We start from the raw sequence: 24,846 nt of genomic DNA, 5'->3' as shown, positions 1-24,846 counted from the left end.
ATACCTCCGATCCAAATTCTCTTTCTTCCATCTTACTTTCCACTCCCTCCAACAATGGTTTCATAGTGTTAACTACTGAGGTTATTCTTTTTACCGTACCTCCGATCCAAATTCTCTTTCTTCCATCTTACTTTCCACTCCCTCCAACAATGGTTTCATAGTGTAACTACTTTGAGGTTATCCTCCCGTTAAACCTTTCAAACCTGTTACTGTCAATTTCCGTTTCAGGGATGAATGACCTCATAAGTCCCATCGCCTAAATTCTCTATTCAAATTCCAACTGCCTGGAACGGCAATGCAGTATAGACCGATTTCAGTTTGCTTTGACGATAAATTTTAGTTGAACTTAAATTCTGTTTCTACATGACGGTACTTGAGTCTCGTTCCTTAAAACCCTGATCCCCTCTTAATGCTGCTCTGTTGCTTCTAATTAAGGTTGTCCTTATGCCGGCACAGGCTCTTGCTCTTACGCAGCCCGTCTAAATGCTTGGAGAAAATTCACTAAGGTTGGAAAATTATAAATAACATTTTGTGAAAAGGTTATTGCAAATGTTGAATCTTAGTTATGGAAGTGAAAATTTTCAATCTTAAGATTATGCAAGTAAAATTTAATTAAACTTTTTAAACAGTAAGAGCACTAATTTGGGACACGCCCAAGTACACTAAAGGCACACGCACACTTGTAATATTAAGGATAATGGGATGGATGGTTTAATATAATTCATTTACGAAGTAAGCAAGTTTGGTTTTGTGGCATTTTTTCGTGATTCGGTAATTCATAGATGCCTGGTTTAAACACCCCTTATGAAAAATATAAATTTTGCAGGGAGATCATTTTACAAGGAGGCTATTATGCCACTTTTTCAGTAATGGAAGTAGGCATGGCAAAAAAAAAAAAAAAAAGTGACAACCTGTAAAACATTTATTTCCCCCCGTCCGATGGGTTTATCACATACACTGATCAAGCCAGGTACCTTGGATCAAGCAGGAAGTTTCACGGATGCGTCTTTTGTGCCTCGAGAGATCTTGCTGACTCCAGCTTGTCGTCACTTGCCAGTAGCAGTGGAACACCACATGATTTGTCCTCCGTGCCAGGCATTTCGCCGAAATTTTAAACCAACTGTTTCCCTTTTTAATTTTCCTTCGCACTTCATTGACTTATTCTTTGGTCTGGGCAGGATAATAACATTTGGTTCTTCTTCTTTCCCACCGTTATCCCTACATTAAGGGGTCGGTTGCCTGATGCGCCTCCTCCACTGCCTTCTGTCAGAGGCACCATCCTCCACGAAACCTCTTGTCTCCATATCTTCCTTCTCTTTATCTCGCCATCTAGTTCTGTCTCCCTCTCGATCTTCTTCCTCCCAAGCCCTCTTCACTCCCTCCAGGATATAATGACATTTGGGTTATCCCAAAAGCCTGTGCATTGAAAAGTTGTTCGAAATATCTCGCAGGATCTTAAGGCCCGGTTCAACTGGCGTTTAGGATGAATTGCGCACAAAATTGGTTGATAATCGCTAAACATCAGCAACCAGAATTTTGTGCTGCTCAAAAATCGCGGGAACGGAAAAAAGTGTCTCTGTGGATAATTGCGGACATGTGCGGATGTTGGCCGACTCAGGACCCACTTCTCGTACATTCTGTTGGGATCGAAATCATCAGATTTTCACGACCTTCTACTTTGCTTTATGACCTTCGACCAAACTACTCCTCCGGAACCTTCGCAGCAATAAATCTGACCTCAATAAATCGCGGAGTGAAGGACCTCCCAACTTTCACCTTCATCGAAGAAAGATTTACGGCGAATTATTTAAGTTTCCTGTCAAGAACATAATTGATGGGGACTGCTGATTTCAATGATGGGTCAAGTCACTCGTGTCTTTTTTTAATAATTATTTTTTTTTAAATCTGTAGTACCCTTGAATATTTTGGGTCAAGTCACTCGTCTGTTTTTTTTTTCTTAGTACCCTTGAATACTTTCGTTAACCTATGAATATGTCAATACCTTCCCAGATTTTAAAGTTGCAAATAGTAGCTGAGGATTACAATGCTCAAAATCTGGAAATGGAATAGGAAGAAGTTAGTTCATGCTTTATGGAGGGATGAAGTAAATGGCTCACTTTTCAGATGATACGAAAGCAATGAAATGGAACCAGAGGCAGCAATGACGAAGCTTAGAAGGAAATTCCATATTCCTTAGTCTGACTTATCGTATTTTATGCTGTGAGCCTGTGACGTACTACCTTTGAATACAGCTTATAGTCTAATAAAAAAAATAGGAGTTTTTTTTCAGTAATTTCGTGTAGAATTAATCATGACATTAACCGCCAAACACCGTGAACGTTTAGGATCCTGTGTTGTATAATATGTTTCCTTCTACAAGCGCAAGTTGCATATCGTCATTGTCATACCCACTGACTGATAAATTCCGTAAACAGGTGTCGCAGCTCTTGTCAGCAGCCCCAGTGGCGGGATAATCCCGTCAGTGTACCTCATGCGGTGCACTGTAGGCATTACTTAAGGTTCTTTGCAGCTTGCCTTCGACCCCTAGCTGCAACCCCTTTTATTCCATTCACTGTACCTCCGTTCATATCTTTCTTCATTCTTCCTTTCCACCCTCTCCTAACAATTGATTCATAGTGTATCCGCGAGATTTTCCTCCTGTTACACCTTTCAAACCTTTTGCTGTCAATTTTCTTATCAGCGCCGAATGACCTCATACTTCCCGGTGCTTGGCCTTTGGCCTAAATTCTATGTTTAATTCAATTCAATTCAATTCAGTTCAAAAGCATAATTTCTTTATAGCATTTTATACAGCACTTTCCTCAGAAGATTGTGTAGTAGTAGTAGTAGTAGTAGTAGTAGTAGTAGTAGTAGTAGTAGTAGTAGTGGTGGTGGTAGTGGTTGTCTTCCTTGGTTAAGGAATGATGAAAATAGTGCGCATAGCCATCATTGCTTGATTATAACATTGTTCAGAAATGTTCTGGCTACTTTGTCATACAAAACATATGCATTTTACGTTGTTCATACAATAATTCGTGTATATATTTTTTTTAGCTAAACCAGAACGTCTCCGTATATGGTCATGAATTCTACTTTCATTAATTTGCTATATATTTTGTCTTCAGTCACTCTCAGTTAACCAGTCTTCTATTACAAAGCCAGTCTTGCATCCAGTCTTGAGTGAGTGGCACAAGGTTACTTTTCAAAGCAGGATTCATTTGTCTATGTAAGTATGTTTGTTCTTTGTCTTTGTTTGTACGCAGGTTGAATGAGGCTACGAAGCAAAACTACTTGTTATAATTTGACTACTCCTAAAACAACAGTTCGGTCTCTTAAAAAATATATCCAAATCATTTCGCGACTTCGACGACCATAGTCTGTGTGACTCGTGATAAGATAAGTAAAATCATTATCAATAATCGGTTGCCTTTTCATTACTGAACATTCCTTAACAATAATTTTGTTAGATATGAATAGCAGTCAACGTCGTTGTACGTTATCTGACTTACTCTCAAAATTCATACAATTTTCTTTTTATTTTTTAACATTTATCCAAATACACAGCAGGATCCTAAACGCTTTTAGAGTATTCAGATATGTTTTTATTGTACGAACTGTTCGCAGTTTGTAATAACCTACAACTATAACTTCATTTTATAGCTTGTGGTTCTGGAGTGTTCGTCATGTACACACGCACCTGGTATTGTATTTTGATAGTCTTCCCACCTGTGGCCTGTATTGTTCATTCTCTCTCTCGGTTATTCCTTCGAGTTTTAAATGATTATTGAAGAAAATCCGTTTTTTTCGGCAAAAGTACATAGACGCTAGCACACTGGATGTATCTACAGCCAACTAATTTTCTACTTCTCAATGTGTGTATCTGTAATTTTATTTTATGCGTACTTTTGTGAATTCTTATCATATACGTATCAGTTACTTCTCGCTTTGCTAGGCTTTCGCGCCATTTCTGTTTAACCAGTTTACAAAATACTTACGCTCTTTCCTTTTCACCCTCTACCGGAGACTCCTGGAAATCGTGGAGACGATTAATTAAAAAATAATCGTACATTGTGGAACTAGGCCCACGTAATTCCGTAACCCAATCCAATAACCCAAAAGGTTACTGTATGGATAAAAGAAGAGCATCCTTTCCTTTCAAACCATACATCAAATAGATTATTATACATTATATCTCTTGATTGGTACTAGTAAGGATGTCGTGACGTGACGGAAGAATTCCTTTGATAGAGCGACTTGATCAAAGAGGCGTATTACGTATCCTAGAAGCCATTTTTTTTTCTAACTCTTCCGAAGGGTTTTGTCGCTTCGGAAATCGAAGCGCGTCAAAAATTTATGCCCCGAGAACGACTGTTTTCTCCTGAAATTTCTGTTTGATCGAACTGTGTTTTATTTTCTTTTTAAAAAATTTATTTTTTCTCGAGTAAGTGGACAGTTGGAACTTTTAAAAAAGCTACACGATGTAGGTAATAGCTTCATCGCCAGCTTCATTAAGCCTAAGAAGCCATGTGGTATATTATTATTATTATTTTTATTTATTGTTGTTAATATCTTTTTTGGACTATCGCAGTCAACCTTTTCGACTGGGTGGTTTTTACAGTGTGTGGTTCCGGGTTGCATCCTGCCTCCTCAGGAGTCCATCACTTTTCTCATATGTGTGCAGTTTCTATTAGCTCGCTCTTAGCATGAGTTCTGGAGCCACTTCGGCATCTAGTCTTTTCAGGTTCTTTTTCAGGGATCTTGGGGTCGTGCCTAGTGTCCCTATGGTTATGGGTACAATTTCCACTGGCATAGTCCATATCCTCCTATTTTTAGGTCTAGATACCTATCAATTTTTTCCCCTTTCTCATCTACTCTGGTGTCCCATGGTACTGCGACATTAGTGAGTGATACTTTCTTCTTGATTTTGTCAATGAGCGTCGAATTATTATTATTATTATTATTATTATTATTATTATTATTATTATTATTATTATTATTATTATTATTATTATTATTATTATTATTATTATTATTATTATTATTATTATTATTATTATTATTATTATTATGTGAAATTTAAATATAGCCTTTCCCGACCAGAACACCCGTAAGTGTAAAATAAAAAAAAATAAAATAAAAAAACAGTTGAAAAAGGAACATAATTATAGTACTGTAGCAGCAAATGGCAATTATTTATGTAGTCATAAGTAAGTGAATAATAGCTAAAAATCATTATCATTGAAATTAAAACTACGGTCGGATTGAGCCTCCAGCGTAGGAACTCGAAACCAACAATATTGAAGACAAACGTCTGGGAACATTATACAAACAGGCCCTAACTGGCATAAGGTTATGTTTAGAATGTCCCGGCATCCGAGGTAACAAACGAATAGCACCAACGACGTTCCAGCTTAAAGGTATACCTAGACCGTGGGTCAAAGGAAAAAGGTCTGTCCAAGCACTTGTGGGCGGAGCTAATCCTACATCACGCCGAGAGTTGTGTAGATAAAAGGGAGACTGGACCTTTACCTCCATTGTCCAAAGGGTATGCTATAGACCTTGAGATTTTTTAAAATTTCAATCATGGAATCTACCTCTGGATTTTTTTTTATCGATACACTCTCTTTAGAAGTGAAAAACTTTCATTTCAAACTTGGGATCTACCTTTGGATTTATCAGTTTTTTTGTATAAGTACAGTATCTTTAGAAGTGAAAAACTTTCATTTAATTAACAGCTAAACAACATTGAAATGCGTTTAGATTTCCTATTAAAGATATTATGAACTTAAAAAAGGAAATGAAAATGGGAACACAGAGGAGCTTGAAATAATTAACAAACATGACATTATTTACAAGTTCATGAGAAAATATATAGAGAAACAAAACATAGTTTGAACCATCAATCTGATACTCTTCGCCTGTTCGTCATATAGACGAAAAGACCAAACCGATGTTTATCATCAATCAATAAATATTGAACTGCCTCATTACACCAGGGATATATAAAAGAACAATAACAGACCTATACAAAGGATATATACAAGGAAAAATGGTAGTGATAAAAACATTACCATTACAGAAACCATCACAAAACCAACGAAAAGGAATGAAAAGTTAACTGCAATTGATGCAGACATTCTTCTTATACAATGTGACAAATTCATCTTAGCAGTTTGCCCAGTTTTCGTTTTTCACTTCGTATTTTCTTCATATTTTAATGCAGAATGCTGATCCTGAAGAAAGCACGACCTACCTCGCACAAAGAAAGTTATGACTTCTGTCTAGTGGAAGGGATACAAATTTAGCAATTTCACTAGCTAATGTCTTCATGGAATTTCTACCCGCCATAAACCTTGTTCCAGCTACCTTTACTATATTTTACAATAAGTTACTATACTGTCCCTCGTAGGGAGGCAGTGCCATCAGTGCACCTCACGGGTTGTACTGTAGGCGCTACTAAAGGTTTTTTGCAACATCCCTTCGGCCCCTAGCCGCAACCTCTCTTATTCCTTTAACTGTACCTCCATTCATATTTTCTTTCTTCCATCTTACTCTCCACCCTCTCCAACAATTATTTCATAGTGCAACTGCTTTGAGGTTTTCTTCCTCTTACACCTTTCAAATCTCCATGACCCCCAATTTTCTTTCAACATTGAATGACCTCATAGGTCCCAGTACTTGGGCTTTGGCGTCAATCCTATATGTTCCATTCATTTCCATTATGTCAGAATTTCGTTGATAGATCCTTCGTTTGCAGCTCTTACCTCTGCCAGTAGCTTTATAATGGACGTTGATATTTATACTATTTTTTAAGGGTAATAAAGCATGGGTCATTAACCACACAGGCTAAAGGAGTCTTAGAATACTAAAAGCTAAACAAATCTATGAATCTGTAAGGAAAAGAGAGGAAAATAGCCTGCGTTTACGCACGCCATAGCTTCCAGTAGTAGATTACAGTATTTTTACGATGACGTAGTCTTTAACTATTTTAGTAGGCCTATTCGAGTGATGAAGTGCTCATTTATTTTTCGTAAGTTTTCCATCCCTTTTTCATCTTTTATTGGTAGGGTTTGAATGTAAAATGATGATTAAACCTGTTCACAGTGGAATTTTACTTGTGTTATATTTGCGCTAATATCTGATAACCAGAGTTGAGATATGTATAAAATAATGCTGTTTGAGAGCCTAGTTCTCCTAAAACGCTGGCTTCTACAAAGATTTTCCTTCTCTTTTGCACTGATAAGCTACAGCAAATTACAGTACCGATTTTCTTGGCAGATTTGTCGTTAAGCACTGGCGGGCTAGTTTTAGTACAGTATATATTTCCATGCTCTAATGAAATGCCGGGAACCTCAAGTCGGGTTTGCCAGTGAAATTATATTTTCTTATTTTCTAATCGGAATTTTGTCATTTTCATCTTTTCCTTTATTTGTTTACTTCTCAAAGAGGGATGTCATGCACTGCTACTAACTGTTTCGCCAGTTTTATTACCATTTTATATCTGATAATTTAAAAGAATAATTTGTATTCCCATGTCATTTACATAGTAACTTATTGTAAAATATTTCAGAAGCTTTTGAGATATATTTCCCACAGAAAAATTCACAAAATTTGTCATAGACGTTATGTGATAAACTACTTTCCTCACAGGCTGTTACCACGTTAATCTCTGTAACCACCCACTATTAGGGAAACTGCTAATACCATTGGTCGTCCGATTAGTTAAGTCAAACAGTATTGGGTGTAGGTAGTTGAATACCAAGAATAACAGAAGCCGTAGGACCATATCGTGACTATTTATATGTATATATATCTATATATATATATATATATATATATATATATATATATATATATATATATATATATATATATATATCTATATATATATAATATATATACTATATATATATATATATATATTATATATATATATATATATATATATATATATATATATATATATATATATATATATATATATATATATATATATATATATATATATATATATATATAAATATATATATATATATATATATATATATATATATATATATATATATATAGTTATATATATAATGTGCATACTTATGTATACTTACACACCTAATATATACACGTTCTCTCTCTCTCTCTCTCTCTCTCTCTCTCTCTCTCTCTCTCCTCTCGTTTCATGATCATTGCAAAACTGTATTCTTGCGCGCACCGTCTCGGATAATGTTGATTTTTTAAATAAGTGACTAGTCCCTTTGGCTCTTCTCACAGGTGGCTTCATCTCGCGGCTACATATTTTATAAAAAGAAAATTGTCTTCGCGTCTGAATCGCCGGTGACTACCATCCCCCGTTCTCTCTCTCTCTCTCTCTCTCTCTCTCTCTCTCTCTCAGAAATATCAGTCATTCAGTCTTTTATATATATATATATATATATATATATATATATATATATATATATATATATATATATATATATATATATAATTATGTACATATATACATATATATATATATATATATATATATATATATATATATATATATATATATATATATATATATATATATATATACCATTCTGTATTAAGCGTTTAATTCTTCGTAACTCTCTTACTATCGCTTTTTTCCATGTTTTGAAATAATCTAGTATCAAATTAACGTCTGCTTTTTTTTTTGTAAGCCTAATAGATAACTCGTTGACTCAATTAACACTTCCAAAGACCTTTGTCGCCAGCTTTGGCGAATCTCGGTGAAGTGATTACGAGACTATTTGAATTTATTTGGTAATAAACGAAATCATTCTTATATGTTTAGTCGCTTGGTTTAGCGCTTTTTGAAAGTTAATGTTCACTCCAGTGTTGTTTAAATAAAAAAAGTTGTGTCAATATTTTCCGTTTCGTGAACGAACCAACTTTGGATTTTTGTATGACACTCCAAGATAGGTAGGTGGTTATTGGACTGAATATAGAATTGAGGCCAAAGGCCAATTACTGGGACCTATGAGGTCATTTAATTATTTTTTTGTTTTGTATTTTGTAAATTGAAAATATGTAGTTATCTGGCTTTTTTTATTGAATGAATTTTTAATGGTATTCAGTAGAGTAGGAACTTGTAACTAAACTTTGCTTTTGAGTTTCCATGTGTAAGAGATTTACTATACTATACTATGAAGTAAATTTACTAATCATAATGCGGTGCACTGTAGGCATTACTTAAGGCTCTCTGCAGCGTCCCTTCGGCATCTAACTCCAACCCTTTTCATTCATTTTACTGTACTCCCGTTCATATTCTCTTTCTTTCATCTTAGTTTCCTTAACAGTTGTTTCAGAGTGCAACTGTTGAGGTTTTCCCTTCTGTTTACACCTTTCAAACATTTTTACTCTGAATTTCTTTATCTACTCTGAATGACCTCATGGGTCCCAGCGGTTGGCCTTTGGCCTATATTTTATATTCCAATATAGAACATGATTTTATCTTTGTAATTAAAAAAAATGTAATTCGTGTAATTTATGTAATTGCATATAAAAAAAGATTTGAATTTGAATTTGATAAGATTTTAACTTAAATAGCTGCGAAGTTTTTTTTTTTAATAGTGATTTTTTGTTTACAGTTTTCTCCTAAAATGTATTGGCTTAGTTCCATTTTGTGTGTTTATATGTATATATGTGTTTGTTCTATTCATCACTTAACAATGTTTTTGTATAAAAGATTCCGCTAATCATTAGACTTTTGTTTAAGGTATAGTATATGTAAATTGAACAGAACGACAATGAAGCGGTAACCAGTGATTGAATGTTTTTCAACTTGCTTTTTATTTTAGGATATAACTGATAACTAACGACTGATCTCTTCTTTCTGTATTTCATACTATCGCTGTTGATCATTTTTTATTTTACTTTTAGATTAAACAGCTCACTCGCCTGCCTCTCAGCTTTGAGTTTCAAAACCCAAAAGTGTTCGTAGAATCTTGCTGGAGGAAAGACAGAGCATTTATTGGTCAAATACTTTTGACCAATAGATGGCGCTCTTGCATTTGGCTGACATCTTGACTCGAACGAATGAAGTAAAGATGATGTATTTGCACTGACGTTCTCTTCTTAAATTATGTTGTTATTTTTCGTTATCTTGGCGTTTTTTATTTTGATCTCGGTGTTTATAAATGTTTTAAGTTTCATTCTAATTTTATTTTTAATTTGCTTTCGATTTCTGTCAAGTTAAGTTTAGAGGTGAATGTGAGTGGGTAGGTGGGGAATATTAAGATGTAAAATATATTCTCTCTCTCTCTCTCTCTCTCTCTCTCTCTCTCTCTCTCTCTCTCTCTCTCTCTCTCTCCCTTGAGCTTTTGACGGCATTGCTGCCTCACTGCTGGGGTGTCATCACAGGGCCAGATCATTGCAGAGGGGTTTTGTTTAGCCAGCAGTGAGCGCCTTCCCTCTGCTCATGGGCACTGCTCACCAAACCAATTAAACCAATAAGGTTTCTGGGTATGATCTCTCATCGCTCCAGCGCTGAAGATTATAAGCTAATACTTCTTAGAATGCCATGTGAACCGAGTTCAGATTCTCTCAAGTCTTTATGTGGATCCCAGAATATTTTCACTTTCGAGTTTGAAGATAGTTGATATGTTGATGATCCTCTCTTTCACGTTTTGAAGGGTTACTTATATGAACCAGACATTTGGTTTCGTATAAAAAGCGTGTGTTTTTATTCCTTGGTGTGTTTGATGGCCGAGTCTGTTGGTTTTCTCTGAAGACAGTCAATGGGATCAGTTTCTCGAGGCTGAGTAAAAGACGCTTGAAGCAGAAGCCTCGTTTGAGATTCTGATGGAAGCTTCGATTCGTCTCTGGATTTCGAAATCTTCCTCCTTCCTTGAAGACAGACGGATACGGTATGTTCGTTCGTTCGTTGTCCTTCGTGTGTCTTGAAGGACGATTTCACCTCTGAATTCTTTAGCATTTGAACTTTAAGATCTTTGGGGATGTATTCCTCGACGAAGTCTCAGCTCTGAAAGAATGGCATAGACGCTCTCCGAGCTTGTGACTCCGCCGAGGATAACATTCCCAGAGATCTTCAAGTTCAAATGCCAAAGACCTCCAAGGTGAAGCGCCCTTCATGACACACAGAGAGGAGGACGAACGAACGAACACACTGTCTCCAAGGAAGAAGGAAATTATCGAAATCCAGAAGAGACGAATCGAAGCTTCCGTCAGATTCTTAAACAAAGCTAAAGCTTCAAGCGTCTTTTACTCAGCGTCGAGAAGCTGTTGCCACTGACTATCTCTAGAAACAACCAAGAGATTCGGCCATCAAACACGCCAAGGAATAAAAACACACGCTTTTTATACGACACCAAATGTCTGGTTCATATAAGTCACCCTTCAAAACGTGAACAAGAGGAATAAAAACTCACGCTTTTTATACGACACCAAATGTCTGGTTCATATAAGTCACCCTTCAAAACGTGAACAAGAGGAATAAAACCCTTCAAACGCTTTTTATAACAACAAAAAACCCAATGTCCTGGAGGTTCCAATATTAAGTTCTCACCGTGAACAAGAGGAATAAAAAAACACACGATTTTTAATACGACCACCAAATGTCTGGTTCATATAAGTCACCCTTCAAACGTGAACAAGAGGAATAAAACACACTCGACTTTTTATACGACAAGCATGGTCCAAATGTCTGGTTCATATAAGTCCCTTCAAACGTGAACCCCAAGGGAATTAAAAAACAAACACGCTTGTTTTAATAACGAACACCTATGTTCTGGTTTCATATAAGGCGACCCTTCAAAACGTGAACAAGAGGATCATCAACATAGTATCAACTATCTTCAAAGTGAAACTGCAAATATTCTGGGATCCACAGAAAGACTTGAGAGAATCGGAACTTGGTTCACATGGCATTCCTAAGAAGTAATTAAGCTTATCAAATCTTCAAGCGCTGGAGCGATGAAGAGATCATACCCACGGAAACCTTATAGGTTAATTGGTTATGGTGATCAGTGCCCATGATCATATTGGGGAAGGGCGCTCACTGCTGGGCTAAAAAAAATACCCCAAAACCCCTCTGCAATGATTTTGGCTCTGTGGTGACACCCAGCAGTGAGGGCCAGCAATGCCGTCAAAGCGAGAGAAGAAAGAGAGAGAAGAGAATAGAAGAGTAGAGAGAGAGAGAGAGAGAGAGAGAGTTTGACTTACGAGAACAGAGAATAGAAGCTTCTCAAATGCCAAAGAAATCCAAGGTGATAGCGCCTTTCAAAAGACACAGGGAGAAGAACGAACGAACGAACACACTCGCTGTCTTGGCTCCCAGGAAGGAGACGACTTCGAAATCCAGAAGAGACTAATCATAATAACTTAACCCTCTTGTTTGGAACACTGTTTACTCATGGTTGTATTAAGGCCGCCAGTAACTTTCAATTAGTATAGCTGCGCAGGTTTCTATTTTTGGTTCGTCTTCCAGAGGAGCCCTGGAATTTCACCTCACACAAAATCGGTGCATTGATGATCTTCTAGCAGCTTCTTTCTCGTTTCCTTGACCTTCTTTTTGGTACTTTTAGGAAATCTTGATTTTTTCTGCCATTTTTTTTTTATCTGGCGGTTTCTTTTTGTTATCCTTCCGTTTGACTTCTCTGTGGTCTTCCCTGCTTTCCTCCAGCTCCTCTCAATTCCTCTTTCTAGTCTCCTTCCTGTATAATACGAGGAACAAAGACGAGAGAAAAGCTGGCGACTCCGAATTAAACTCTTCTCAAGATGGCACCTTGAGGGGTCAACAAACTGGAAGGATTAGAAGCAGACTTCATTTCTTTTCTCCCTGAGGGGTACTAATCCCCCAGGCCCTCATCCTCCTCCTCCTCCCCTTCCTGCTCTGCCACTTTCACGCCCTATTTGACACCGAGTCCAAGAACCAATTACAGCAGGAGGTAATTGGCGTTTCGTAAAAGCGATGAGGACTGAGGGAGGCTCCATGGAGAAAATTAATGATACCGGGACCTCATAGGTTGTGGCGAATGAAGAAGTGATAGGTTGGCTGCCCTGTTGCTGGCTGATCGACGGGAGCAGAGTCAGTTTGTGAGGTTCTTTAGATTTTGCCACTAAAGCAAAGATTCACTACTTTCAATTGGCGGCTTAACGGTCGTCGGTTTTTTTTTTTTTTTTAATCCGTAAAGTCCCTTTGCTTTAATTTAATTGGCTGAAGTCTTTCTGTGCTGTAAATTAAAGTTAGTCGAAGTTTAGAATGAAATGTGACATAGGGTGAAATTTTGGAAATGGGCGGTGTCAACGCGTTTGTATATGAGGTGTCATAGGGAGTTCCAACCTTTGATTATTTATTCTATATGAAGATTCTTTCAAAATTAAATAAGGCGAGTAGAGTATGGTATTTGGTAATAACCTAAGCTTAGGCAAAGTAACAGTTTGAATTACCATCGAGTTTCCAGTGGAACCAACTGCTGAAATACGTGATAATTAAAAAAATGAAATAGAGTAACGCGTCAGAAGAGGATCACCGTGTCGAAATCTCTATGCACAGAGAGAGAGAGAGAGAGAGAGAGAGAGAGAGAGAGAGGGAGAGGAGAAGAGAGGGCCGAGCCGCGCCAAGGCCTAGGGGGGGGGGGAAGGCACCAAAAATATTGAAGTAATATGAACCAGAATTTCCTTACGCTTCGAATTAGACACAAAATAGGATCCACATACATCAAAACAAATAGATGGAAGATTCTCTCCTCTCTTCTTCTTCTCTCCTCTCTCTCTCCTCTCGTTCTCCTCATCTCTCTCTCGGGGACCTAATAACGCATTTGTCTTGTAGTCGGGAGAATGCAAATGGAAAGGGGCTAGGGGTTGGGGGGGGGTGGGGGGGGTGGGTGAGGAGGTTGGCAAGGATCTTGAAGATCCCCAGGGATTTGAATGGTAACCAATCCAAATGGGGGATGACAAAGGGTGGATGAGAGAGAGAGAGAGAGAGAGAGAGAGAGAGAGCCGACTAAGCTATTTCCCAGATCACGTATTTGGTTTTACGTATCGGAAAGTTTTAGGGGGGGGGGCTCGGCGGTTTTGTCATCTTTTAGAAGCCGTAGTGGGAAACTTTGAAATGAAAGCGTCTTATTACACAACTATCATTCGTTCGTATTTCGCAGCATTTGCCCATTTAAATTTTTAAATTTAATTGGTTTTTTTTTCCTGGAACTTAAAAATTCGGTTTTATGGGATTAACTTTTGTAAGGGATTTGGACTCCCTCGGACTTGGTGCGTGTTTAATGTACGTGTTTGTAATTATTACTTGGGAAACATGAGTAAACTACGAGCATCTAGATTCTAAGATATTTAGTGGTGATTCCCTCCTCAATTATCTATTTCTTTATCTTTACGGTATAGTATATATATATATATATGTCAGTATATATATATATATAATTATATTATTATTTATAGTATATTATTATATAATATAAATCTAAAATATAAAATATATATATATATAATTATAGTTTATTATATATATATTATGATAATATAGTTATTGTATATAGATGATATTATATAATATATATATTTATTTTTACATTATACTTCTAATTGTAGTCAAACAACTCGTCCGGCATTCAACTAGCTATCGTGTGATTTCATAGTAGGTACACAAATGTGTCGTTAGCCATTTGGGTGTGGTAGTTTGTTTACTTTTCACCTTATTTATGATTTGCATTTGTTTTATTTATTTATTTATTTATTTTTTTTTTTTTTTTTTTTTAATTTTGTGATGAATTTTTTAGTAAGTATTTGCCGTTCGTTTCAAGTTTTGTTAGCATTTTTACAGAAGATCCTAGTAAGACAATTCATTTTACTGTAATTCAGTGATTTTTCATCTTGTCAGTTTTTCAGCCTGATGATGAGGTTTTTACCTCGAAAGCTCGTTTATAAAGCTTGTTCTTCTGGTCTTGGCAGTATTATCATCTTTAATCTCTCTCTCTCTCTCTCTCTCTCTCTTCTCTCTCTCTCTCTCTCTCTCTCTCTCTCTCTCTCTCTATATATATATATATATATATATATATATATATATATATATATATATATATATATATATATATATATATATATATGAATACTTATCACATCACCCGTGATTCATATAAATCATTCGAGCTACAAGGCTGCGTTGGTCAAACGCTCGAATCTGCTAGCATGGTTGAGGGGGTTTCATATCGATTCTAATTACGAAAAGCACGAGATCGACAGTGATTTGTAATGGTCAGAATCGCTATAAACTTATAGCGTCTCTGCTAGCCGACTCGGTAGCGTCACTGTCCGTTTCTGATTTCGTTTCCCGTCCACTGGGGCGGTGGTTCGATCCCATGGGAGGACGAAATTATATCAACTAAAAATTCCCCCTCGGTACATATATGAAAATATATCAATTCCGAGGTAGAGCGAATTAGATATTAAAGGACATTTGTAGCTCGAATGATATATTATATATATATATATATATATATATATATATATATATATATTATATATATATATATATATAAGTAGTGTGTGTAATAAACCCGTGTTAATCTAAAATACTCTAAATTAACGATAAGGAACTTACGAAAATTATGATAATATTACGTTATTACAAAGACATGACAGCTCTTTAGAATTGACGATTTCAAATTTTCGAAATGCCTCATCTGTTCAGGACGAAAGTATAATAACGGTGATAACTAAAGATTACCGTAGAACTGGTGACGCGTCAGCAAACGTCTCGCTATATTATGTCTGTATTTCTGGTGACAGAAGTTCACTCTCGACTTGGTTCGGTAGTCGTGTAAAGCCGTTGGTCCCGTTGCTGAATAACCACTGCTTCCATGCAACGTAAAAACATCATACAAACAAACAAACAAATGTATTACCAGCGTAATTATTTGAATCTCATCATAGGGAGACTCTTGCTAGATGGGTAAGGCAAAACTTTATGGAGAAATATGCCTATATCTCGACGGTGGCCGGAAATAAAACCACAGAAAAAGTCACAATTTTGGCAAGGAAAAAAGTCACAGGAAAAAAACTCACATTAATTTATGGAGGCCGGTTATAAAATCGCAGGGAGAAATTCACGATATTTCTTGGGCGTCAGTATCTTCTTGATATTTACAGTCTTTTGTTTATCTATTTATTTATTTATTTTATTTTTTTTTTACACCGTAATCCCCAGCGGGCTTGTACTAAACACCCCGCAAAGGTGGATACATGGATACGTACCGGGTTAAAATTTACCATTGGGGGCAACTATCTAGGAAAGCATAGTGACTTTTTTTTTTCCTTGACATTTTTTCTGAGACTTTTTTTTTTTTTTTTTTTTTTTTTTTTTTTTTTTTTTTTTTTTTTTTTTTTTTTTTTACCTAGATTCATTCTTGCTTGATTATGACACTGAAACATCTGGGTAGTTGGAGATTTCCCAACTCATTCATAAAACTCGTATATAGAGATTTGAAATCATTCCACTTAGTGATTTTTGCTTTTTATTTTTTTAATTTTTAAACTCGTGTGTGGGAATATAAGGGCAGCAATATAAGGGCTAGTTTGGAACTTCAGTTCCCTGAATATAAACCTAATCTGCTTTTTTATATTAGTGTTGTTGAACGCTGCTCAAATGTTGACTTTTCGTATCATGATAGCGAACTATAGCATACCGATAAAGCGCTTTTCTTACTATTTACTAAATATTATTCAAGTGAAATGACTTTGCACAGCAAGCTTCAAATGCTTAGAACATGAGCATACAGCAGCTGCGAAAGTCATTTTAATACATAGCTGACAAAATGTGAAATCTTTTATTATTTTTAAATGTCAATGTATATCGACGGTATGGTCCAGCTTTAGCTATCTGAATCAATGAGACGTGATTTTTTTTTTTTTGTGGCAGCGATGGATAATGTAGGTTCGTTTTTTGGTAATTTGTGCGTCAGTCTGTATCCTTTGAAGACTGTTTTTGCTATTCATGATAATCAGGAACTTTTCTCGTAAGAATGTATCTCTGTTACACGATGCAGGGATCAACCCTCTTAAAAATAAAAACACACACATATGTATATGTATATGTATATGATATTTTTTTTAAACACATTTATATATAAAATATATATAATATATTTGATATATGTATATAACATGTATGTATATATAGTATATATATATATATATATATATATATATATATAATATATTATATGTATATATATATATATATATAAATATGTATATATATATAATATATATATATATATATATATATATATATATATATATATATATATATATATATATATATATATAATATATATATAAGAGAGAGAGAGAGGATGAATCTAATATCAAAAGCGTTTTTGAGTCACAGAAAGAGCCCCACCTTCGGTAAATCTTTCCTCTTTATACACGCAAGCAGGCGACAGCAACACCACATCTTCGCATGCTTGAAATACATGCCCTATAGATATGTGGGATTGGGACAGCCTCTCTCTCTCTCTCTCTCTCTCTCTCTCTCTCTCTCTCTCTCTCTCTCTCTCGTGTCTGTGGCAAATATTCCCGGAGCGTCCTGCAGCCAACATAAAGTGGCAGCACCATATGATTACCAATATCAATATTTACAGTAACGCCTCGCAGCCCGTTTTCCGTTGGAATGCCACCCCGACGGTGAGGGAAACTGGAAAGGGCGGGCGGAGGTAGTGGGCGGGCGGAGAAGGGTTTGGGCGGCTCCTTGGAGGACTCCGAGGTTGGGCTCCTATCTCTCCTATCCCCTTTTCCTTTTCTTTATTCACAAACTCGCGGGTTTTATAACGGGAGCTTCACGTCGGGCGTTAAAACGCCAAAAAAAGTGGCTACAATAGCCGGCGTTTTTTTTTGATGAGTAAGATGTAAGGATTAGAGATTCTTCGGTCCCCCCTCCTCCCTCACCTATTTTTTTCGTTTTTTTTTTTTTTTATTAAAGGTTCTTCCGTGCCCGCCAAAGTTTTCTTTACGGCGGAAGTTTTGGATTTTGGGGGAGGGGCCGGCCATCTCGTTCTAGATTATTTTGGGGAGGGTTTTTTCCACTTGCTCATGCTTCTTTTTCTTTTTTGGCCTTCCCCTGTAGGTGAGGAGGGACGGAAGATATTACATCAATCTCTTGACTCGCATACACACACACACACACACACACACACGCACACACACACACACACACGCACACACCACACACAACGTGGCAGGAAAATATTGGTTCTTTGTCTGATGAAAGTAGCCCTTAGCAGGAGCCGTCATCCTGAGGTCTTGATATTCCTACAGTGACATAAATTATATTGCTAATTGAGCTTAACCAAAAAGTTTATATAATTTCATATGGTTTACTTCTCCCTCTGGAAAAAAATCATTTTACACGGTTTCCTTTTCCATTTTTGAAATGATAATTAGTTATAGTTTTATCTTTTTTTCCCTTTGGAAATTTTGATTTCATTTGGTTTACTTCTCCTGTTGGAAAATATAATTTTATATGGTTTAAATTTCCTATTAGAAATTATAATTTTATATAGTTTGCTTTTTCCTTTTGGAAATTAATTTTTAATTTGTTTTATTTTGAGAAAATATAACTTTATGTTGTTTACTTTTCCCCTTTGGGAAATTATGATTTTATATGGTTTATTTCACCCTTGGGAAAATATAATTTTATATGGTTTACTTTTCCCTTTGGGAAATTATGGTTTTTTATGGTTTATTTCCCCCTTGGGAAAATATAATTTCATATGGCTTACTTTTCCCTTTCGAAATTATGATTTTATATGGTTTATTTCCCTTTTAGATGTGACAATTTTATGTGTTTTACTTTTCCCTTGGAAATTATAATTTTCTGGTTTACTTACAATAGAAATTTAAGTTTTATATAGTTTACTTCTCTCTTTGGAAATTAATGTCACATGGTTTATTTTGTCCTCTGGAAATTATAATTTTTATTTAGTTAACATTTACTATTGGAAATTGAAATTTTATATTTTACCTTTCCCTTTTTCCTTAAGTCAATCTTAATTTTTATATGGTTTTACCTTGGGAAAATATATTTTTATATGGTTTACTTTTCCCTTTTGATTATTTCCCTATGGGAAAATTATCTTTATGGATTACTTTTCCTTTTAGAAATTCTAATATTTATGTGGTTTATTTTTTCTTTGAAAATTATGATTTTATATTTCTTTGATTTTCCCTTTGGAAATTATATCTTTATATAGTTTATTTCCCCTTGGGAAAATATTTTCTATGGTTTACTTTTCCTTTTAGAAATTACAATTTTATGTGATTTGCTATTTACTTTGTAGATTATAATTTTGTGGTTTACTATTTACTTTGTAAATTATAGTTTTATTTATGTGTTTACTGTTTACTTTGTAAATTATAATTTTATGTGGTTTACTATTTACTTTGTAAATTATAGTTTTATTTATGTGGTTTACTATTTACTTTGTAAATTATAGTTTTATTTATGTGGTTTACTATTTACTTTGTAAATTATAATTTCATGCAGGTTACTTTTCTATTTGAAAATTATTATTTTATGTGGCTAGTTTATTTTCACTTTTGAAAATAATTTTATGCGGCTAACTTTGTCCTCTGGAAATTATTATTGTTTATGTATGGTTCACTTTTTTTATTTCATAATTGAATGGTCTGTTTTTCTCTCTGGAAGAGTTGGCTCATCAAGGTATTAACCATCCGATTCCCAGCCTATAATTTGGAAGGAGGATGTTCGCCCCATACACTTTTCCAACTGACATTGACCTCATTGAAATAGATTAACTTAAATGTCAACACGGACATAAGGATTATTCAGTTCTAGTAAAGTGTGTCCGGACGATCGTGGGAACCTGTGTGTATGAATATGCATATTTGCATATTCATACATACAGAGCTTCGTGTATATATATATATATATATATATATATATATATATATTATATATATATATATATATATATTTATATATATATATATAAATATATATATATATTATATATTATATATATAGTATATATATATTATATATATATATATATATATATATATATATATATATATATATATATATAAAACTGTACATTCTGGGCACTGCTGCCCTAGAAGTGGCGATTGCTTGGGTCAGGGCATGTGGTCTGCACCATCGTACTTTCTACTGTTGTAATCCGTAGGTGGATAGTGTCGTCAGTACACCTCCTGCGGTGCACCATAGGCATTACTTAAGGGTCTACGCAGCTGCAACCACTTCTGTTCATTTTACTTTACCTCCTTTCATATTCTCTTTCTTCCATCTTACTTTCCACCCTCTCCTAACAATTGATTCATAGTGCAACTGCTCTGAGGTTTTCCTCCTGTAACACCTTTCAGATCCTCTTACTGTCAATTTCCGTTACGGCGCCGAATGACCTCATAGGTCCTAGTGCTTGGCCTTTGGCCTAAATTCTATATTCAATCAACTAATCCGTCTACTACTGTTGTAGAAAGAAAGGAAGTGGGGGGGGGGGGGGCGGCAAAGAATAAGGTACTAATCTTGACGGGTTTTGATATATGGAGTAGAGGAGATAAAGTGGGTGACAGAAAGTCGAAAACAGAAGTTGGGAAGTTGTGCAAATGTGGCTGTCGCGCCTCAGTTGCGTGATCGGTATGGTGTTGGCGTGCCACCTCGGTGGCCGCGATTTCGATTCTCGGGCATTCCATTGAGGTGTTGGAGATGTGTATTTCTGGTGATAGAAGTTCACTCTCGACGTGGTTCGGAAGTCACGTAAAGCCGGTGGTCCTGTTGCTGAATAACCACTGGTCCATGCAACGTAAAAACACCATACAAATAAACAAACAAACAAAAATGTGGCTGTCAGTGCAATTTAGACAAGAGTTTAATAACGAGGTGAGAATGGCATTACAGGCTTTGGTGAAGGACGTGGAAGTTGATGGAGTTACAGGGTCGGCAGTCGGAAGTGTCTGTGGTTACAGTAGTTTAGGGAGAAGAAGTAACAACAGTGTTGGAGCAATAAAGTCAAACATTTAACGATGGACAGGCAATTATTCGGAGTGCAATCATTTTTGACATCAAATTACGTATACATGTATGCTGAAGAATGGATAAGGGAAGTCAAAAAGAGAAGGCAAGTGGTTGGTTAGGTTAGGTTTGATAAAAATTGAGGGGTAAATGTGAACGACTATTTAATTAAGGAAGAAAAATTTTTTGTTGTAGATGGAAAGGGCTATTGTACACAAATGGTAAAGCCCTGATTTTGGTTAATGAAGGCGACTCCATAAACCAGTGAGAGAGTTTGTAAGTATTTGCAAGAGGAGTAACTGAAGGGAAATTTGAGGTAAAGTAAGGATACAAAGGTAAAAGAAATTTAGGAAGATAAATGAAAGTTCATGTGGAGTGGGGAAGAATGGGATCAGACAGTTTAGTTTGTACAGGTACTTGGGATTGGAAATAATGGATGGCTGCAGAATAAAAGAAGAACTGCGTAATAATAATTGAAGCGAGGGAGGTAACAGGGTTTGCGTGGGAAATTTGAAAGAATAATGAAGTTCAGCCAACTCCTCTTTTATGGATGTGTAGCATGGATGTTCGCATAAATGAAAGGAAAAGGTTTGAAGTTGCTGAGATGAATTATTGGCATGGCATATGTGAGATACAGAGAACTGAGATGGTTGGGAAATTGTGGAGATATGTAAAACTGGCATAAAAAAAAGTTGGGTGTGTGTGAAAGAATTGATCAAAGTTTTCTTCAGTTGGTTTGGCCACGCGGAAAAATGGAGAAAAATAAGGTGGTTCCATTTTTTCCATTTTTTCTTCCACTTTCTGGAAAACTATTGTGCGGTTTTGTCTGTCCGTTCGCACTTTTTCCTGTCCGCACTCAGATCTTAAAATCTACTCGTGCTAGAGGGCTGCAAATTGGTACGTTGATCATCCACCTTCCATTCATCAAACATAGCAAATCGCAGCCCTCTAGCCACAGTACTTTTATTTTATTCAAGGTTAAAATTAGTCATAATCGTACTTCTGGCAACGATATAGGCTAGGCCACAACCGCGCCGTGGTCAAAGTTTATGAATCGCGTACCGAAACCAGCGAAAGATAGATCTATTTTTTGTGGTCTTGATTATACGCCGTAGCGGCTGTACAGAAAGCTCGATTGCGCCGAAGAAACTTCGGCGCATTTTTTACTTGTTTGGTCTAGATAAAGATTTTGACCCATCAATCTTCGTAGATTAAGAAAATATGTAAAAGGGAAGATATCCCATCCTCTTTAGATTCCACTTCCGAACTGCGCGCATTTGTATACCTGCTGGAGTGAAGACGATTGGGGAAAGAAGAAAAGAAGAAGAAGAAGAAGAGAAGAAGAAGAAAAACTTTGGCCTGTGACCCAACCTGACCAAAAATTCCAGTCACTGTCATTCCCAGCGTTTGCGATGGGATTGTTTACACTCGGCTTCGTCTGTTTTCTTGCTGATTTTTATCGAGGTATGGAAATTTTTTTTTTTTTTTAGTCTCGAGTACGTTTATCGATTCCTTGGTAACTGTTGGCCAATGATTAGAGGGTTTGAATGAGTGTGGAATAAGTTAAGTATTTCTTACTTTAACCAGACCACTGGCCCGAAGGATTAGATATTTTTACGTGGCTAGGAACCATTTGGTTACCTAGCAACGGGACCTACACTACAGCTTATTGTGGGATCGAAACCACATTATATCGAAAAATTAATTTCTAATCACCAGAAACAAATTCCTCTTATTCCTTGTTGGCAGAGCGGGGAATCGAACTCGGGACTACCGAATCAGCAGGCGAGCGCGTAAACCACTCGTCCAACGAGGAACTGAATGGGTGTGGAACAAAGCAGGATTTAACCATAGCTGTAACAGAATGATTTATCGGTGACTAAAATTGACACATTGAAGTCTGTTGTGAATAGTAATATTCAGTGATCATATTTTAAAAAGGCGTCAGAATTTTGAAATGGCAGAGCTGACATTAGAATTAGAATAAGTTTTATTATGATTATTATTCATAAGATGAACCCTATCCACGTGGAACAAAGCAACGGGGTCCATTCTCATGAAATTCAAACTATCTAAGAATATGGCTTCCATTTGAAAGACGTGAGGAAAGGTAACAGGAAACAGAAAATATCACTTATTATAAAAGGGAAAAATAAATGAACAATTTGATAAATAAATAGATAAGAATGTTAAAAATGCCTTAGAGCCAAAAAATGTTAAAAATGCCTTAGAGCCAAAAAATGTTAAAAACGCCTTAGAGCCAAAAAATATTAAAAATGCCTTAGAGCCAAAAAATTTTCTAAAATGCTTAAAGACAAAAAACAATCTTAAATGAACCTTAGACAAAAAAATGTTAAATGCCTTAGAGCCAAAAAAAGATAAAAAACGCCTTTTAAAAATAAAAAGTTCCCCCAAAAAATTTTGTTATTTGCCTTAGAGCCAAAAAATTTTAAAAATGCCTTAGAGAAAAAACCAAAAAATGTTAAAAAATCCCTTAGGAGCCCAAAAAAATGTTAAAAATGCCTTAGAGCCAAAAAATTTTAAAAACCTTAGAGCCAAAAAAATTTTAAAAAAGCCTTAGAGCCAAAAAATTGTTAAAAAATGCCCTGAAAAAGAGCCCAAAAAAATGTAAAAATGCCTTAGAGCCCAAAAAATGTTAAAAATCCGCCCTTAAAAGAGCCCAAAAAATGTTAAAAATTGACCTTAAAAAAGGAGGCCCAAAAAAAATTTTAAAAAAATGCCTTAGAGCCAAAAAAATTTTAAAAATGCCTTAGTAAAAAGCCCAGAAAAATGTTTAAAAAAGCCTTAGAGCCAAAAAAATTTTGTTAAAAATGCCTTTTTAGAGCCCAAAAATTTTGTTAAAAATGCCGTTAGAGAAAAAAACCAAAAATGTTAAAAACGCCTTAGAGCCAAAAAAATTTTAAAAATGGGCCTTAGAGCCAAAAAAATTTTAAAAATTGCCTTAGAGGCCAAAAAATGTTCCAAAAAATGCCTTAGAGCCCCAAAAAATGTTAAAAATGCCTTAGAGCCAAAAAATGTTAAAATGCCTTAGAGCCAAAAAAATTTTAAAAAATGCCTTTTTTATAAAAGCCCAAAATTTTTGTTATGCCTTAGAGCCAAAAAAAATGTTAAAAATGCCTTTAAAAAGAAGCCCAAAAAAATTTGTTAAAAATTTTTGCCTTAGAGCCCAAAAAATGTTAAAAAATGCCTTAGAGCCCAAAAATTAAAATTGCCTTAGAAAAAAAGCCAAAAAATTTTTTAAAAATGCCTTAGAGCCGAAAAATGTTAAAAATGCCTTAGAGCCCAAAAAATTTTGTTAAAAAATTTTGCCTTAGAGCCCAAAAAACAAAATGTTAAAAAATGCCTTAGAAAAAAGCCCAAAAAATGTTAAAATTTTCCTTAGAGCCAAAAAATGTTAAAAATGCCTTAGCCGCCAAAAATGTTAAAAATGCCTTAGAGCCAAAAAATTTTAAAAAATGCCTTAGAGCCCAAAAATTTGGTTAAAATTTTGCCTTAGAAAAAAAGCCCAAAAATGTTAAAAATGCCTTAGAGCCCAAAAAAAATGTTAAAAATGCCTTAGAGCCCAAAAAATGTTAAAAATGCCTTGAGAAAAAAGCCAAAAAATTTTAAAAATTGCCTTTAGAGGCCCAAAAAATGTTAAAAAATGCCTTAGAGCCAAAATTTTAAAAATGCCTTAGAGCCCAAAAAATTTAAAAATGCCTTTGGCCCAAAAAATGTTAAAAATGCCTTAGAGCCAAAAATGTTATGCCTTAGAAGCCAAAAAAATTTTTAAAAATGCCTTAGCC

At 35.4% G+C, this 24,846-nt stretch overlaps 1 protein-coding gene across 2 annotated transcripts in view; it reads left to right on the top strand.

Annotated features, from left to right (window-relative positions):
* The window catches only part of LOC135206478 (lachesin-like), a 192,311-nt gene that overhangs the window by 133,393 nt on the left and 34,072 nt on the right, over positions 1 to 24,846 (top strand). The window contains exon 2 of one of the 2 annotated variants that reach the window (XM_064237855.1): positions 3,126 to 3,226. The exons of the other annotated variant lie outside the window; for it this stretch is intronic. The gene's annotated coding sequence lies outside the window, so the exon portion shown is untranslated. The remainder of the gene's footprint in view (positions 1 to 3,125; positions 3,227 to 24,846) is intronic. 2 annotated transcript variants of the gene reach the window in all.

This window comes from Macrobrachium nipponense, chromosome 31 (genome assembly GCF_015104395.2).
Source record: "Macrobrachium nipponense isolate FS-2020 chromosome 31, ASM1510439v2, whole genome shotgun sequence".
Taxonomy (NCBI): domain Eukaryota; kingdom Metazoa; phylum Arthropoda; class Malacostraca; order Decapoda; family Palaemonidae; genus Macrobrachium; species Macrobrachium nipponense.
Note: the sequence above shows the minus strand (reverse complement) of the source record. Positions and strands in the feature narration are given on the sequence as shown.